The 17,374-nt window shown below is 46.6% G+C and overlaps 1 protein-coding gene and 1 non-coding gene across 7 annotated transcripts in view; both read right to left on the reverse strand.

Moving 5' to 3' along the window:
• Positions 1 to 16,751, reverse strand: part of LOC136834724 (kinetochore protein Nuf2-like) — a 410,975-nt gene extending 394,224 nt beyond the window's left edge. The window contains exon 1 of one of the 6 annotated variants that reach the window (XM_067097303.1): positions 16,391 to 16,751. The gene's annotated coding sequence lies outside the window, so the exon portion shown is untranslated. Of the gene's footprint in view, positions 1 to 16,090; positions 16,307 to 16,390 lie in introns of those variants that run through there. The other 5 variants (XM_067097308.1, XM_067097307.1, XM_067097310.1 and 2 more) reach the window with 5 other exon arrangements.
• LOC136835100 (U6 spliceosomal RNA) lies at positions 13,229 to 13,334 on the reverse strand. The gene has a single exon (XR_010851980.1). It is a non-coding gene; the product is annotated as a U6 spliceosomal RNA (small nuclear RNA).
• Positions 16,752 to 17,374: the final 623 nt, after the last annotated feature.

A 17,374-nucleotide genomic window follows, 5' to 3' on the forward strand; every position in this document is an offset into this window, starting at 1 on the left:
GCCCGTGAACACTTGTGGGGCCGTAGAAAGTCCAAAGCACAGGGACCTGAATTGAAAAACTTTTCCCCGAATCATGAACCTCAGGAATTTTCTTGACGAGGGATGAATGGGAATGTGGAAATAAGCGTCCTGCAGGTCCAGGGAGACCATCCAATCCCCTGGACGAAGAGCTGAAAGAACCGAAGAGGTAGTTTCCATCTTGAACTTCGTCTTGATCACGAAGAAATTCAGGGCGCTTACATCCAGAACCGGTCTCCAACCCCCCGAGGATTTCGGAACCAGAAAAAGTCGATTGTAAAACCCTGGGGAATGGAGGTCTTGAACCGGTTCTATTGCTTCCTTTTCTAGCATCTGTTCCACTGCTAGAAGAAGAGCCTGGTTCTTGATGGGATCCCTGTAGCTGGCGGATAACTCCCTGGGAGTTGATGTTAAGGGAGGACTTTCCCTGAAGGGGATAAGGTAGCCTCTTCTTAGAATGGAGAGGGACCAGTCGTCCGCCCCTCTCTGTGCCCAGACCTCGGCGGACTGTAACAGTCTGGCACCCACTGTCGTCTGGAGTACTTGTTCCTCACTTGGTCCTTTTGATCGGACGAGAGGAAGACCTTCCTCTTCTCTCGGGTCTTTTGCTTCTGAAGGAGGATCTAGACGAAAGGGACAGCAGGTCTGATCCTCTTCGATGACTGGGCCAAAAGATCCTGTGTCGCCTTTTCTGATAAAGAGCGAGAAATCTCCTTCACCAAATTTTGAGGAAAAAGGTGGGGAGAAAGAGGAGCAAACAGAAGAGAGGATCTCTGAAGAGGAGACACAGACTTCGTGAGGAAAGAGCTGAATACTGACCTCTTCTTGAGTACACCAGCTCCGAATAAGGCAGCGACTTCCGCGGAACCGTCCCTCACGGCTTTGTCCAAACAAGACAAAACACTCACAAAGTCATCCATACACAGGAATTCGGGGTCCCGAGTCCTGTTGGCCAAAGCTCCAAGAGACCAATCCATAAAGTTGAATACCTCCACAACTCTAAAAAGACCCTTGAGGAGATGGTCCATTTCGCTCATTCCCCAAGTCGCCTTAAGGCTGAAGAAAGAAAAGTCTCCTGGAGGAGTCTACCAGATTAGAAAAATCTCGTCAGCTGATGTGGGGAGCCCCAACCCCATAGGCTCCTTGGTCTCATACCACATTCCTGACTTTCCCAAAAGTTTCAAGGGGGAAAGAAAAACCGTCTTGCTTGCATCCTTCTTAGATTGCATCCATTCTCCGACTCCTTTAAAGGCTTTCCTCATCGAAAATCGTCGGGCGCATCTTGACGAAAGAAGAGAGGTCTTGCTGACTTGGTGCTGTCCCACAAAGATCCCGGAGAAGGAGGGGCAGCATGACAAAGAGAATCTCCAAACTCCTGAATCAGAACCGAAGCCAACCGTTTGTAATCTGAAACTCCAGCGTCCTTAGGAGATTCCTCCTCTGATACTTCCTCCAAAGCAGCAGGCGGAGAGGAAGGCTTAAAAGAAGAAGAGCGCCTATCAGGAGAAGCGAGCCTGGATGGAGAAGCACTCCTGTCCAACAAAGAGCGCCTACCAGGAGAATGGCGCCTGACACCGGACGGGCGCCTGACAGGAGAGGGGGTCCTGTCCACTGATGAGAGCCTTCCAGGAGAGGAGGCCCTAAAGCGAGGGCGCTTGGCAGGAGAGCGGTGTCTGCCGGAAGGAGGGAGCTTGGAAGGCGACGACGCCTGTCCAAAGGAGAAGTACTGCGGCGAAAGTGCGCCTGGAAGGAGAGGCGCTTCCCTCCGATGACGGCGCCTGGAAGAAGTGCGCCTGCTGGGAGACGGGCGCCTGCTCGCGAAGAGCGTCTACGAGACGAAGAAAACTTGCTAGTAGAAGGAAGCTTGGCAGGAGAAGAGCGGCGAGTTGAAGAAGAGAGCTTCCTGGAACTCTTAATAGGAAGAAAGTCATCCTTCCTACGAGACAAGGTATCCTTTGCAAGAGATCCAACAAGTGCCGATAACTGCTCCTGGAGGCCGATCAAAATCTTCTTCGTCGAATCCTTAACTCCTGTTGGAGAGGAGGAGGGGATCTACTGAGCTCTCTTCCTGACTATAGGAGAATCCTCCAGGAAGCGCTCAGGGCTCGAGTCCAAAAGCTCTACTCTAGGAGCCTTCCAGGATCTCTTCAGAGGCGCGACTCCTCAGCCGAACTCCAACCAAGCCTCGGAGAAGAAGGCGCAGCTCCTCAGACGACGAAAACACTTCTTCAGGATGCCTTTTCTATGGCGATCCAAGGCAGCCTGGGACGCAACTACAGGATCTGCCGAAGGGACGCCTGATCGTTGGGGATGCTCTACATCCTCCCTGCGGCTTTTCGACATTCCTCCTCCACTGGTCCTGGGAGTTTGGAAGAGGTCTAGGCCTAGGAGCAATGAGGAGCCGATCAGACGCCCCCTCCACTGCACTGGGGACACTGCACATATCACTGTCACTCTTACCTTCCTTCATCCACGCGCAGTTGCGATTTCATCAAGAAGTTCCGCTTTCATCGCAGCCATTTCAGAGGACGAATCCACAGGTTCGATGAAGGGAGAAGGGCTGAAACCAAAGGATTAGGAGAGTCTACTGTGTTAATCTCTACTTCGTGCTCAGCAGAGCGAGACCTACTCGAGCTTCTGGAGGAAGCCTTCCTAACTCTATCCTTTTCAAGCTTCTTCAAATAAGAAGTCAAAACCTTCCATTCTTGATCAGACAATTTCTCACACTCCTTGCACCTATTGTCCAAGAACAATCATTCCCCTACACCTCATACATACAGTGTGAGGGTCTACCGAAGCTTTCGGCAACCTCACCTTACACTCTTGCCTAGCCCACACACGGAACACAGGCAAAACATTAACATCACAGACATCTTAATGAACAATCCAAAAAGCAAATCCAAAAAACAGTCCACAATAGCGTATGCCAAACCAAAGATCCAATACGTCACCAAAATCAGGCCAAAACAGATCCTCAGCAAGCGAAAAAAACGAAAATCAAAGCAGGAGGAACCAACAACAGATGTTGCGGAACCAGCGACAGAGAAAATCTGATTAGAAAACGGGAATGGTTCCTATTCCCGCCACCCAGCGGCGGGTATGGTAGATCACCTGACCTACCTGTGCGTGTGCCGCGAGTTTTGAAATTCTGTCGGGAACGTCGGAGACTATAGCTAAGTATATATCTGACGGGTAAGTTGCATGTACAAAAAGCCCTTTTCTGAGCTCAGCCCCGTGTCACCCGGTGAAACAGTGTCAGAGAATCATGCCAAGACTGCAAAGCTACAACAGTATACAAAAGGTGATCAGAAAGAAACACATGCTATGGAAAAATAGATTTAATTAAAATATCTCAACAATGAAAATTGGACTTAACTATAGGTAAACACTGGTGGAATAATACACCCCACATCAAAAAGATACAATGAAATTGTAAACTTAACCTAGGAACAAGGTAGAATAACCAACATACAGTACAATTAGGGGTAAAATAAAGGGCCCCTACAATCCAATAGAATAACCAGTAATTATAAACTTAAACCTAAGAACAATGAGATATATATAAAGACAGAAATTGAGGTACATGAAGCAAAATAAAAATCATCTCTTAGCTTCAGTACCTCTGACTTAATCTAAATCCACAACATATCAAATCAATCCACAAGACAAACAATAACCAGGTAATACCAGTATCGATTATGAGGAGCAAGGCAGTGAGGCATGATTGATCCAGAAAGGCAGGCAGTGAAATAAATGAGGCAGGCGGGCGGGGGAAAGGAAAGGGATAAGGATAATTAAGGTGGGAGATGACACTCCCCACAGCCACTGTAGAAAATTTCAGAGCTTGAGTGATTTTAAATAGTTTGGAAGTTTAAACACTAGAGGTGATTTCCATCCTGTATACTTGGTAAGTTCAACAAAATCCATATTATAAAAATAATTAGTGGAGGTAGCTACTGCTCGGATATCATGAACCTTTGGGACTGAATCCTGGTTAGCTTGTTTAATAAATACAGAATTTGTTGTCTTATAGCATTCAAAGAGAGAGTACCACCTTTCTCCCTATAAAAAGAGGACCGACTTAAACTGTGGAGTTCTTTGCAGGTAAGACTTTAAGGTATATACTGGACATAATGACTGGTCCTGAGGAAGAGGCACCACCTTCCTGGGGACCACTGAGGGTCATTCTTTGCTAGGAACGTATGATCAGGGAAAGGAGGACTTCTCCGGACGGAAGGAAATCAACATGACCATCACCTCTAGTGAGGGCCGATAGCTCTGAAATTCTGGCACCTGAAGCCAAGCTAATCAGAAACAAGGTTTTCCTTAACAGATCCAGATATGAGCATAGAGAGTTATCAACGTCAGTGGCTAATTTTAAAACATCGTTGAGGAACCAGGTAACGGAATGTGGGCGAGTTACTGGTCTCAAACGGGTCATGCTCTAGGGATGGAGGAGAAGTATGAATCTGTAAGGTCGATATTGAAACCGTAAAAAATACCTTCTTTAAGGCTGATTTAGCTGTAGTAACAGTGGCAGGGCAAGGCCTTTTCAAACAATGACCTAAAAAGAAAGTAACTGCTAGGTTGGTTGTCATAGTTTGAGCTCCAGATGCCTTTAAAAAGGATGCCAATTTTTGACTGCTGAGTCATACTGTCTGAGAGTAGAATCTCTCTTGTCTGATTCAAAAACAGTGTTGAAATTCAATGTTTGCTCCCTTCTTTGCAGCAAACTTTATAAAGTCCATAAAACCAGGGCATTCTGAATTCTTAAGGAAGCTGACACAGTCTTTGTTTGTACTACTTGGGTCAGTCTGGGTTTGGGTATCTGATGACACAGCAACAAGTTCCTGTAACAGAGGGAACCAGTTGCTCTTGCCAATAGGGAGCTACCAGAGCTAGTTGGCCGTTGAATGACCTGAGTTTGTGCAGAACTTTTAACATGTTTATTGGAGGAAACAGGTAGATCCTCTCCCAACAATTCCAATCTATGGACATCGCATCCGTGGCGTAAGCCTGGGGTCAGGTTGGGAGCCACGTAACAGGGAAAGCTTGTGATTGCTCTCCGTGGCGAACAGATCCACCTGGAGGCCCGGATCCCGGCTCTATTTATAACCCAACTGAAGGAGTCCCCGTCCAGAGACCACTCCGTCTCCAACGGAGTAGTCCTGGACAGGAGTCCACCACCGTTCCCAGACTAGGTGGGTGGCTGACATATGCCAGCCGTGCTTGTTCGCCAAGGAGAAGATAGCTACCATCACCTGGTTTACGCGACCTGATTTGGAGCCGCCCTGTTGATGCAATGAACCACCACGGCGCTGTCCAACAAGCCTGATGTGAATCTGGCGGCGGGCAAAGTTTCTTGAATTACTTAGAAACACTGCCATAGCTTCCAAGGTGTTTATATGAAACTGTTGGAACATTGTAGACCACGTTCCTTGAACTTTTGTTTTGGTGAGTACCCTCCCCAACCGCTAATGAAGGGTGTCCGTGTGGATTACCAATGCTTGAGGGGAAAAAAAAGTGGAACCGACCCGACAGGCCACTGGCTGTGGACCATGGCCGAGCCTTGTCTTCAAGATTCAGCGGGGATTGAAGAGACCCTGTCTCTGAGCCTGACATTGGCTCGTCTCCGCCACACTCTGTTTATATCTTTTAGTTTCGCTTTCAAGAGCAGGTCCGTCACTGAGGCGAACTGAAGGGAGCATATTCTCTCTTGAGACCGGCGGGATGCTGCTTTGTCCTTCAAAAATTTCCTGGTAGCGGCGGCAATCTCCTTCCGTCCTTCCGCTTGGGCGGCGGGAGGGACAGCCTGTACGAGGTCAGGTCCCATTGGAGACCTAGCAACTGGAAACGGGATTCCGGAGTCAGGCGGGACTTCTCCTTGTTCAACTGAAAGCCTAACGACTCCAGGATCTTGATCACTATGGTCGTAGCCTTCTGGCACTCCTGAACTGTCGGAGCCCAGATTATCCAATCGTCCAGGTAAGCCGCCAGGAGATTCCCGGGATCGTAGTTGCTGAACGACTGTTTCCGCCAGTTTTTCTAAAAATTCTGGGGCTACATTGTGTCCGAAAGGCATGACTCTGAAGGAGTAGGCTTGTTTCCGAGTTTGAAACCCAGGAAGGAGAGAAGTTCCGCGGAATGGGACATGATATGTTCATGTCTGAAAGATCGATAGAGGTGGTGACGGCTCCACGCGGAAGTAGAGTCCGTCCCTGAGCTACCGTGAGCATCTCGAAACTTGTCACATCTTATGTAGCGATTTAGACGTGACAGATCTAGAATCACTCTTTGTTGACCGGAATCTTTCTTTGGAACCGTGAACAACCTGCCTTGAAATTTGAGGTGCCTTATTTCTTTATTGCTCTCTTGTTGAGAAGCTCTGTCACAAAAAATCCTGTAGGGTTTTGGAGGAGGGTTGGTAAAACCTGGTCAAATTGAGGGGATCCTTGATCCAGCTCCAACCCAGACCTTTGGACACAATGCTGTGTGCCCAGGGGCTGAAGGTCCACTGGTCTTTGAACCAGTAAAGGCAACCACCTACCTGACTGGTCTCAGTGGGAGGAAGAGGGTTTGCTCCTCTACCACGGCCTGATTTTCCCCTTATTATCCTGCTCTACCTCTGTATGGGGCGCGACCTCTGCCCCCTTTTTCTTCTATTAACCCCTTTCGCCACCGGGACGTACACATGTCTTCGTCTTTTACGGGCAGTAATAAAAGACTGCGGCGTTAATTACCTATATGTCTTTCATCCCTCCTCGAAAAGCAGAGCTGTTTTTCTTCAGCTTGGATGGGTTTCAGGCGTAGTATTGTGTACGAGAGAGGTGCAAAAGCTCCACCCACTATTCATTCTAGCCAATGAGTGTCCGATGGTGATCGTGGAATCTCGTCATATTCATATGGGATATTATAAGGGGTATCGTCCAGCAGCCCATGCCAGTGCGCCTCAAGCTGTTATGTATGAAACATGTCACATCTTGTGACCATTTGGATTCGAAGATAAACTTTTTCTCCTTTTGATTGCAGTTATTTTACAGGTTTTTTTTATTTTTCAGTATCATGATGTCGGATGATAGTATTTTAGATTCTGGGTAGGAATACCTGCCAGATCTGTCAGATGATTATAGTGATAGTTGTTTTAGTTGCTTAGAGGATGACAGCGACACGAGATTTTAGAAGACATTGAACCCATTGTCGATGAAGGTTGGCAGTTCATAACAGATCCATTTTGTGACAAGCGCCCAGACCCACCCCGATTTCACGGAGGGTGACAATGGGATCTCTGTTTGCACACCTTACTTCACCTGCCCACGAGATGCATTTTGTTTCTTTTTTTTTGATGATGATATTGACAGACTGTGTGAATGGATGAATGCTCAGCAGAGGAGTATTTTCAGTCAACAGGAAAGTGTACTATGTTTTTGGAAAACTTCTTTCATTTTTTTACACTAACATGTAATTTTTATTATCATTATTTTTTCTACTACAAGTTTTAGTAGTAGTGGTATTACTGTTGAATTTTTTTATTATTATTATTGTTATTATTATGATTATGATTATTATTATTATTATTATTACCAATGCCATAAACATTCATTGATGTATACTACAGTAACTGTTTCCGTAAGAAAACTAGTATATACTGCTATTACTACTAGTACTATTTTACTAATACTTTACTACTTTTTCTGCTACTTTATTTCTACTACTCTACTACTATTTCTATTTCTGCAATTACTTTTCCACTAAATATTCCTCTTTTTTCGATATATACAGGCAGTCCCCGGTTTGACTGGGTTCCAATTCTTACATTCAGCACTAATCTCAGCCGGAAAATCGTCTTAAAATCGTCAAAAATCATAAGAAAACCTTACTTTTAGTGCTCTGGGTGCATTGAAAACGATCCAAAAAAAATAAATTATGATTATTCTGCCGTTTTGGGGCCATGTTTTCTGTAATCATCACTATATATCAATGAACATATACATACAAATATTTCTGATGAATATATTTGAAAAATAACCTCAATATCCATGCAAAATCAAAACCCTTTTCTGTTCCAGTGTATATGAAAACATATTCATTGGTATGTACACAATGTTTTCACATAAGAATATAAAAGAAAAATATGAATAACAGAAAGTTTAGTTTTTGGAGCAAATGATGACTGATATACTCGCGGTCTCATGCGGTATGCAAGCGTTATCGGCAGTGCAACAGGCCAGTGGCGAAGGGGTTAAGGCCGTGAAAGAATACAGGCCCTCATAGGTGGAATTAAACGCCGGGAGGAAACGTGTGATGGTGCAGCAAAGGGGTTGGGCTGGTTGAACCAGCACGTAAATGGTGGGGTTGAGCCTTGGAGGTGGAGGGTTGGCCCACCGCCGAGACTGGGGACAGCCTGAACAACTGTCTGGGGATGAGGCCTCCTGTGTCTCCTAAAGTGTTTCCCAGACTTACCCTGGGAACTGCCAGCTAGGAGTTTTCCGCTTGAAAAGCGGAAATACCCCACCAGTGCGTGGCTTTGATTAGCCTAGTAGCCTCGCTCAGGACCTTTGAGACTTTATTCCTCTGGGAAGAGATTAATCCCCAGATGGAACTCTTCATGAGCTTAATAGGCTCATGACGAATGGTGGCATCCGCGAAAATGAATTTAAGGCATTCCAACTTTGCCACCATGAAGTCATACAGGTCTGACTGAAAACCTGCTAACAGGGATTTAGCCAGAACCTGGAAGAGCTGTTCGTCTGCACAGGAGACGGCGACCGCCTCTGACAGACACAAGGAATTCAAATTCCGGCTCAGTCTTGTCCTTGCCTCGAACTCCCATTTTCTATTCAGGAGAGCTTCTTTGGGAAGCTGCTCGCTGAGGGGAGAGGAGGGCAATATGAAGGCATCTAATTTACCCACCGTAAGGTGGATGGGCTTTCCCTATCCAGAACTTTTGTCACCTCCCGGGAATACCAGGGATGTGGAGTCCGTCTCCCTTTGAGAGGGGTTTGCCTTGAGACAGGCCTGGCCCGTCGCCAAAGCAATTTATTCAGGCAGGGAGTGGGCAACTTGTCTCCCAGGAAAACATCGTAGTTGCCTGAGCGGGGTGAGTTTGTATTCTCCGCTTGCCACTCCGTTTACTAGAGCAGAGCCAGATTGGGCCTGGTCCTTAGGGAAGATCACCGTCTCCTTTGGGACCTTGTCATCTGTCAACCAGGCCTCCTCCGTCAGCCTAACCATGGAGCCTGGGTAGGGGACAAGAGGTTAGGAGGAAGAACTCCAACTCCTCCAGACGTTCGTTGCCCAAACCCTCGATAGTCAGACTATCCTCATGGCGAATGGCACGAAAGCAAAAAAAATAAAACACAACATCAAAAGGAGGAGGGAGGCAGTATCAGGGATCTGATAGCTAAGGTTGCTGCACCAGCAATGTATGGTCCCATCGAAAATCAGATTCTCCTGACTCTGCAACCTGTCAGCAAGCTTGAAAGCTTGGAATCAACCTCCGAAGAAAACCTAGCAAAAAGCATCCCTAAAAATGCCTCAGGGTCAATATTTGGCGAGGAGGGCTGGAGTCTGGCCGCCCTCTTACCTCTCCTTTGCCCTCAACAACCAGCTTTGCTCCCGGAGGCCAGAGGTGCAAACCTTTGCCTTAATGACGTCCCTAATGAAGAATGCCAGTGCATTCTTCGACATAGGTTTAACTGGTTGCCTCACAGAACACCATAAATTATCCGAGGGACCACGAGTGTCCTGGGTTCTTTTAAGGTAGTACTTGAGAGCTCTAACCAGACATAGAACTCCCTCAGGTTCCTGTCCAATAAGGTCTGCTAAACCTTTAATTTCAAAGTGTCTAGGCCAAGGGTTAGAAGGCCTTTCATTCTTAGCCAAGAACTTAGGGCTTAAAGAGTAGACAGCATCGTGTTCCTTGAAGCCCACATGACGGCCTTGAACTTTGCTCACTCTCTTCGCCGTCGCCAGAGCCGTGAGGAATGCCGTTTTTCGAGTAACATCCTTAAGAGATGCAGAGTGGAGAGGCTCAAAAAGACTAAACATCAAAAACTTGAGCACTACGTCCAAGTTCCAAGCAGGAGGAATTAGCTGAGGAACCTTAGACGTCTCAAAAGCGCTCGTAAGATCGTGGAGGTCCTTATTGTCAGACAAATCTAGTCCTCTGTGTCTGAAAACAGTCGAAAGCATGCTCCGATAACATTTGATAGTCGGAACTGCTAAATTGAGTTTTCTCTTAAGTAAAGGAGAAAATCCGTAATCTGGCTCACAGTGATAGAGGAAGAGGAAAAGCCCTTCTTTCTACACCAACCCTTGAAGGTTGCTCACTTCGCTAGATATACCATGTTAGATGAAGAACTTCTGGCTCTAGCGATGGCCCGTGCCACCTGGCCAGAAAACCCCCTCGCTCTGACCAATTTTCGATAGTCTGAATGCAGTCAGGTTCAGAGCGGGAAGGTTTTGATGATATCTCGCGAAGTGGGGTTGTATGAGCAGGTCTGCTTTCATAGGAAGGGTTCTCGGAACGTCTACCAACCAGAAGAGAAACTCCGAGAACCAGTGGTTCGAAGGCCAAAACGGGGGGATGAGAGTCATCCTTGTCCCTTGTGAGGCCGCGAACTTGCATATGACTTCTCCCAGAATTTTGAACGGGGGAAAGGCATAAACATCTATTCCGTCAATCCCAGAGAAGAGCATCTATCGCAACTGCCCCGGGTCGAGTACAGGTGAGCAGTATAGAGGGAGCCTCGCTGTTCTTGAGGTCGTGAAAAGATCCACAAGATGGCGACCCCAAAGTTTCAAAAATCTTGGCAAACCTCCTGATGAAGGGTCCATTCCTTCGGCAGGAGTTGATGGCGCCGACTGAGCAGGTCTGCTCGAACATTTTCGACCCTGCAACAAAACTTGTGAGAATCGAAATGTTGCGAGCATAGGCTCAAAGAATAATCTCTCTTGCAAGGCTGAACAGGGAACAAGAGTGTGTTCCGCCCTGTCTCTTGAGGTAAGCCAATGCCGTAGTGTTGTCCGAGTTTACTTGAACTACACGATTGCAAACTTGGACCTCGAAGAATTGGAGAGCTAAAAGATAGCCGCCAACTCTTTGATGTTGATGTGCCAGGACACCTGTTCCTCTCTCCAGGTTCCTAACACTTCCTCTCCCCTTAGTATTGCCCCCCAACCTGTTGACGACCCGTCGGAAAAACAACACTAGGTCGGGGTTCAGAAGCTTGAGGGAGATCCCTTTCTGCAATTTCGTTGGATTGAGCCACCACTTCAGATCCTCTTTTACACAAGGAAGAATTCTCAATTCCTCTTCCAAGTCTTCCTTGCTTCGCCAGTTCTCCAACAGAAAGAACTGAAGTGGCCTGAGATGCAGTCTCCCCAGGGAAACAAACTTCTCCAGCGAGGAAATGGTCCCCAGCAGACTCATTCATTCCCTCAACGAGCATGTTTCCTTCCCCAAGAAGGCCGAGACTTTTTCGTACATAGAAGTTGCCGTTCTTGCGACGGAGACGCTATAAAAGCCGCTGAATACATCTGAATTCCCAGACACAATGGACAGTGAGGGGATCAGCTGCGACTTTTCCACATTGACCAGAAGTCCCAGGGACTTCACGAGTTGCAGAGTCAACTGAAGGTCCTCCAGACACCTTCGCTTCGCCGAACGCCGACAACCAGTCGTCCAATCAACCAGTCGTCCAAGTAGAGAGATCCTGATGTCCGACAGGTGCAACTGCATCGCAACGTTCTTCATGAGAAGTGTAAACACCCTCGGTGTTTTCAGCTGTGCAGAGTCCAAAGCAGAGAGCCCTGAACTGGTACGTCTAGTCCCCAAGACAACCTGAGATACTTCATCGAACGTGGATGAATTGGGGCGTGAAGATAAGCATCTTGGAGATCCAAAGATACCATCCAATCCCGGGATGAAGGGCTCCTAGTATTGACTGCGAGGTCTCCATCTTGAACTTTTCCTTCCGGACCAAGTTGTTCGGCCTGTTGACGTCAAGACGGGTCTCCAGCCTACTGAAAGTTTTGGGACTAGAAACAATCTGTAGTAAAATCCCGGGGACACGAGTCCAAGACCTGTTCCACTGCTCTCCTCTCGAGCATCTGTTTGAGCAAGTCAAACAGAATTTTCTGTTTGACAGGATGGCAATTGGGAAACAAAAAACAAAGGAGGAGGAGACAGGAAGGGAATCAAGGAACCACTCTCTAACACTAGGAGGGACCAAACGTCTGCCCCTCTCTCTCTCCAGGCTTGTGCAAAATGAAGCCTGGTTCCTAATGGTGTCTGGAGATGAAAGGAGTCACTTGCTACCTCTCTTGGAAGTGACTTTCCCTTCGGGAAAAACTCTTCCTCGTGGTGCGGGTCTCGTATTACTTCCCATGGAAGCCCCTTCACGAAAGGGCTGCTTCTTCTTAGCCAACTGAGGAAAAGAAGAGGACGATGATGGGGCAAAAGGACGTTTAGAACACCTGGAAAGAAGGTCTTGGGTTGCCTTTTCTTGAAGGCTGGCAGCAATATTCTTAACCAAAGTCTGGGGAAGAGATGGCTTGAGAAAGGAGCGAACTGCAGCTCTCCCTTCTGACTGGAAAAGAAAACAGACTTCACCGAGAAATAGCAAAACAATGCTCTCTTTTTTCAAAAGAACCGACGAAAACTGAGACGCAAGTTCTTCAGAGCCATCTCTGACGGCCTTGTCCATGCACCGCAGTACACTGGACAGCTCCCCCAGACTAATGGAAACCGGATTAGTAGCCTTCGTGTCCAAAACTTCCAGACACCAGTCCAAGAAGTTAAAGACCTCAATAGTCTTGAAGAGGCCTTTAAAATGGTGGTTCATCTCAGTCAGAGTCCAAGACACCTTAAAAGAAGACAAGTGGGATCTTCAAGAGGCATCGACTAGGCTTGCAAAGTCCCCTTGAGAAGTCAAGGGAACCGTTAAGCCAATGTGCTCCCCTGTCTCATACCAAATGCCTGCTTTGTTGGACAAACGTGAAGGAGGCAAAGCGAAAGAAGTCTTTCCTTGATTTTTCCTGACAGCCATCCAATCCTGGACTTTCTTGAATGCCTTTTTGGTAGATAAAGACTTCCTCATCTTGAGAAAGCCAGGAGTCCTTCTCGCTTGAGACAAAGACAACTGCGAAGGTGGAGAGAGAGGAGCCGAAGGTTGAAAAATCTCAGGAAACAGATCCTCAAGTAAAATTAAAAAATGTGGAACGCTTCACGATTTGCGTGTCATCCTTGCGCAGGGGCCATGCTAATCTTGTCTGTATCGTTCCAATTTTAGTATATGTACTGCCGAAGCAAGTACAGCCAGAGTCTGATAATCAGAGTAAGAAGAACACTAAAGATGTTTCTCTTCATCCGAAGGCTGTGACGAAAGGGGATGTTCTTCCCCAGCCGGCGGGTCTTGAGTGAGTGGTGAAAGAAGTTCCGACTCGCCGATACGTAGGCGGGACCTCCCGCGATTTGAAGAAGTCGTGGCTAAATTATGAAGGATATCAGAAGTTGGAGCGGGTAGTTGTGCGTCATGATGTACAACAGAAGCGGCGTCAACACAAGAAGACTTCGAAGCGATACGGCGAGGCGTGCGCGGAGCGTCATGGCGTGGTGCACGAGAGGCTCCGTGGCAAGACACGAGAAGAGTATCACAGCGTGGCGCGCGAGAAGCGTCATGGCTAGGCGCGCGCCGAGCGTCAAGGTGAGGCGCGCGTGAAGCGTGAGAAGCGCGCAAAGAGCAAGACACGCGCTCCTGGCGCGTGTCAAGAGAAAAGTCCAACTCCTCAAATCGGGGAAGACGATTAGGAAGCCACTTAACACTCTCTCTAGACGACAGACGAGAAGCCCCAAAACTTCTAGCAGATGAGGAAGACGAAGGTGAAGGTCTGTACCTCTTAACGGGCAGTTTCGAATCTTTGTGACGAGGCCTGTCATTTAAGGTTCATGAGAGCATCCAGCTGTTGTTGCAAACCCAACAAAATCTGACGCGTTGGAGAAGCAACTCTCTCGGGAGAAGGGCTGAACCTGTGAGAAGGAGAGGGGCGAGGAGACGTATACTTTCTTCTCACAGGGGTAAAAGCTCTAGCCCTTGTCTTAGCGCGACTGGGGGGTCGAGCGTCATCATCCGAAAAACACTTTATTCTCTTCTGCGGAGGAATATCCACGCAACTTTCTGGGGAAGAGCACAAAACGTCTAGAGGAAGAGGACGTGAAGCGTCCTCTCCTCTAAGCTTCTCTTAAGAGGGCGAGAGTCCAACCGAGAGCTCCAACCCCGAGGGGGGGGACGTGTCGGAGGACGAGAAGCAATCCTTCAGGATGCGTGCCTGTGCACGATCCCTGGCAGCCTGGGAAGCGTCATCAGGACCTGCCGAAGGGACGCTAGATCGGTGGGAAGCCCCATAACCCTCATGCGGCTTTCGACATGCCCCCCCTCCTGGTCCTGGGAGTTCGACAGAGGTCCAGGCCTAGAGGCATTATAGGGCCGATCTGACGCCCCCTCCACAACACTAGGGGCACTAGCACTAACACTTTGCGCTTGAATTGCATTCACTTTAGTTTCAAGAGCACGCATTGACTCCAACACGAGAGCCAGGGTATTACCTTCTGCAGCAACATACTACAGGGTTAGTACTAATATTTACTACAGGGTTACTAGTAGGAGAAAACCCTGACTGTCCATCTAAGGATGCACTCTTGGAGGAAGATCTCCTCAACCTATCACGCTCCAATTTAAGCATATAGGCTTCATATTTCTTCCACTCACCCTCAGATAATCCCTCACATTCATTATACCGATTATCATAGAGCATTGAACACCCTTACATACCATACATAAAGTGTGAGGAACTATCGAAGTCTTCGATAGCCTCACCTTACATTCACCCAAGCTACAGACTCGATAGCTAGAGGTAAGACATCTTAATTATAAGAAAAGTCAAAAGCAAAATAAAAAACGGTCCACAAAGAGCGTATGCCAAGTCACAGATCCAGTCGAATACCAAAAAACAACCAAAATACTTAAGTGACAACAAATTTCGAAATCCAAATGGCAGAGGAACTGACAACAGGTGTTGACAGTCCGGCGACAGAGAAAATCTGAATAGAAAATGGGAATGGTTCCTGATACCCGCCTCCCAGCGGCGGGAATGTGTACTAACCACCTGCCCGGCCACTGAGTGTGCCGCGAATTTTGAAATTCTGTCGGACTTCGGAGAATACAGCTATATATATATATCTGACAGGTAAGTCTCATGAACAAAAACCAGTTTCCAAGGTAAAAACAGGCGCGGAGCTAGTACTTAAAATTACCAATGAAGAATTGGAGGAATTTAGGTAATTCTAAGCCGGCTGTCCGCGGTGAGCTAGACTATGGCAATTGACGTTTTTCTATGTTATTTTAATTGCTTTACAAGAATTTAAAGTAATATTTTGTCGGCCGGCTGTAATAAACTGTAACTGACCTTTGAAGACTACAGGACTTGAATTATGTAACGCGGGGTAGGTCTAAGCCGGCATTCCGCGGCGAGCCCCCCACCCCCCTCCATAGCTAATATGGCAAAATTGTAACTGGTAAACACGCCTAGAGTACATTAGGTTGGTATTTTTTGGGGTGTTTACTGGTTACAATTTTTATTATTAGCTATGGAGGGGGGTGGGGGTGCTCGCCGCAGAATGCCGGCTTAGACCTACCCACGTTAGGTAATTTAAGTCGTGTAGTCTTCAAAGGTCAGTTACAGTTTATTACAGCCGGCCGACAAAATATTACTTTAAAATCTTGTAAAGCAAGTAGAGTAAAATAACATAGAAAAACGTCAATTGCCATAGTCTAGCTCACAGCGGACAGCCGGCTTAGAATTACCGGAATTTATTTCTGGTGATAGAAATTCATTTCTCGTTACTGTATAATGTGGTTCGGATTCCACAATAAGCTGTAGGTCCCGTTGCTAGGTAACCAACTGGTTCTTAGCCACATAAAATAAATCTAACCCCTCGGGCCAGCCCTCTCTTGGAGAGCTGTTAATCACCTCAGTGGTCTGGTTAAACTAAGGTGTACTCAACTTTACCCACCTGTACCATTGAAGTGGGACACCTGTTTAGCGTCCCCACGAGCCAGCTTACGAAAGTATCAGAAAAGCCTCCCCAAGAGAAGCTTGGATAATGTGTCTAACCAAAGGACGCGCCTATAGCTCATTAACAATGACTCCCAATGAAAAATTGCATAGAATAATGTTGTTTAGCGTAGCCACGAGCCTGCCCAAGAGAAGAGAGTACGGAAAATGGCCTACAATTCGGCTAATCTCATTGCAGAGATGGACTACTTTTAATAACTCTCACAATCTGCATCCTAAAAATTTATTTTATACTTACTTTACGATTTCGAACAACTAGGATGAATCGAGGGTTGCGGAGAGGGAGAAGGAGAACGCTTTTGAATTTCGAGTTGTTGACATTGATCTTCTATTCTTATGAGGAGAGGAGAGGAGAGCAGGTCAAGTAATCTTGGCGCGCCGTTACAGAGGGTTTCACTATCATCGTTTCTTTTTATTTAAATCTGTAAGAACTTTATAGTATATATTTATTGAATATATTTGGATATTTGGAGAATATATGTATAATAAAAGCGATGGTGTTAAAAATTATACTTATTAAATAATAGTAAAAGCCACGGCTCTGCAGCTAAGCCTCGACCAGTGAACGCCTGTGATTGGCTAGCTCTCGAAAGAGGAATGACGTCACACTAGTTAACAGTCCAAATAATTACCAGTGCTTATTTGACTCCGCTCGGTAATGTTAAGCTCCATGCCTGAATGACAGCACAGATTTAAGTTCCCGGATTTGTGAAAAAAGATGTAATAAGTTAAATATCATTAAGAAGATCTTGGGTCATTCTGTCTATGCAATTTTTTTACTTGTGATCATTCACAGCCCTACAGTAATACGCAAGCATCTTGCTTTTTTTTTTTTAAACTGGTGTTGGCCTACATAGGCGGTTCCACATAATACAGTAATGCAAAAGACCGGAGAAGGGAAGTGGTAATTTCTATACTAGAGTCAATAACGAATCCATAAAGCAAGGGTTCCATGATTGTTGTAACAGCAAGGCGTTTGTCTTCAGAAAGGTAGCCTATATGAGAATATCTAAGTGCTTCCAAAGATATCTCAGCCGGGCTCTCAGCACGGATATAACCTAACCATATCTTCCATACGGACTGGTATTGTCGAATAGACGATGTCGGTAGTTTTTGCGCTAGGTACAATCACTCAAAAATGTTGTGCAACACACTTCAAAACTTTTCGGACAACAGCTTATAATAGCGACATCTGGCGCTATTTGGCAAATCTGTACCTGCA

Source organism: Macrobrachium rosenbergii, chromosome 54 (assembly GCF_040412425.1).
Source record: "Macrobrachium rosenbergii isolate ZJJX-2024 chromosome 54, ASM4041242v1, whole genome shotgun sequence".
Classification (NCBI taxonomy): domain Eukaryota; kingdom Metazoa; phylum Arthropoda; class Malacostraca; order Decapoda; family Palaemonidae; genus Macrobrachium; species Macrobrachium rosenbergii.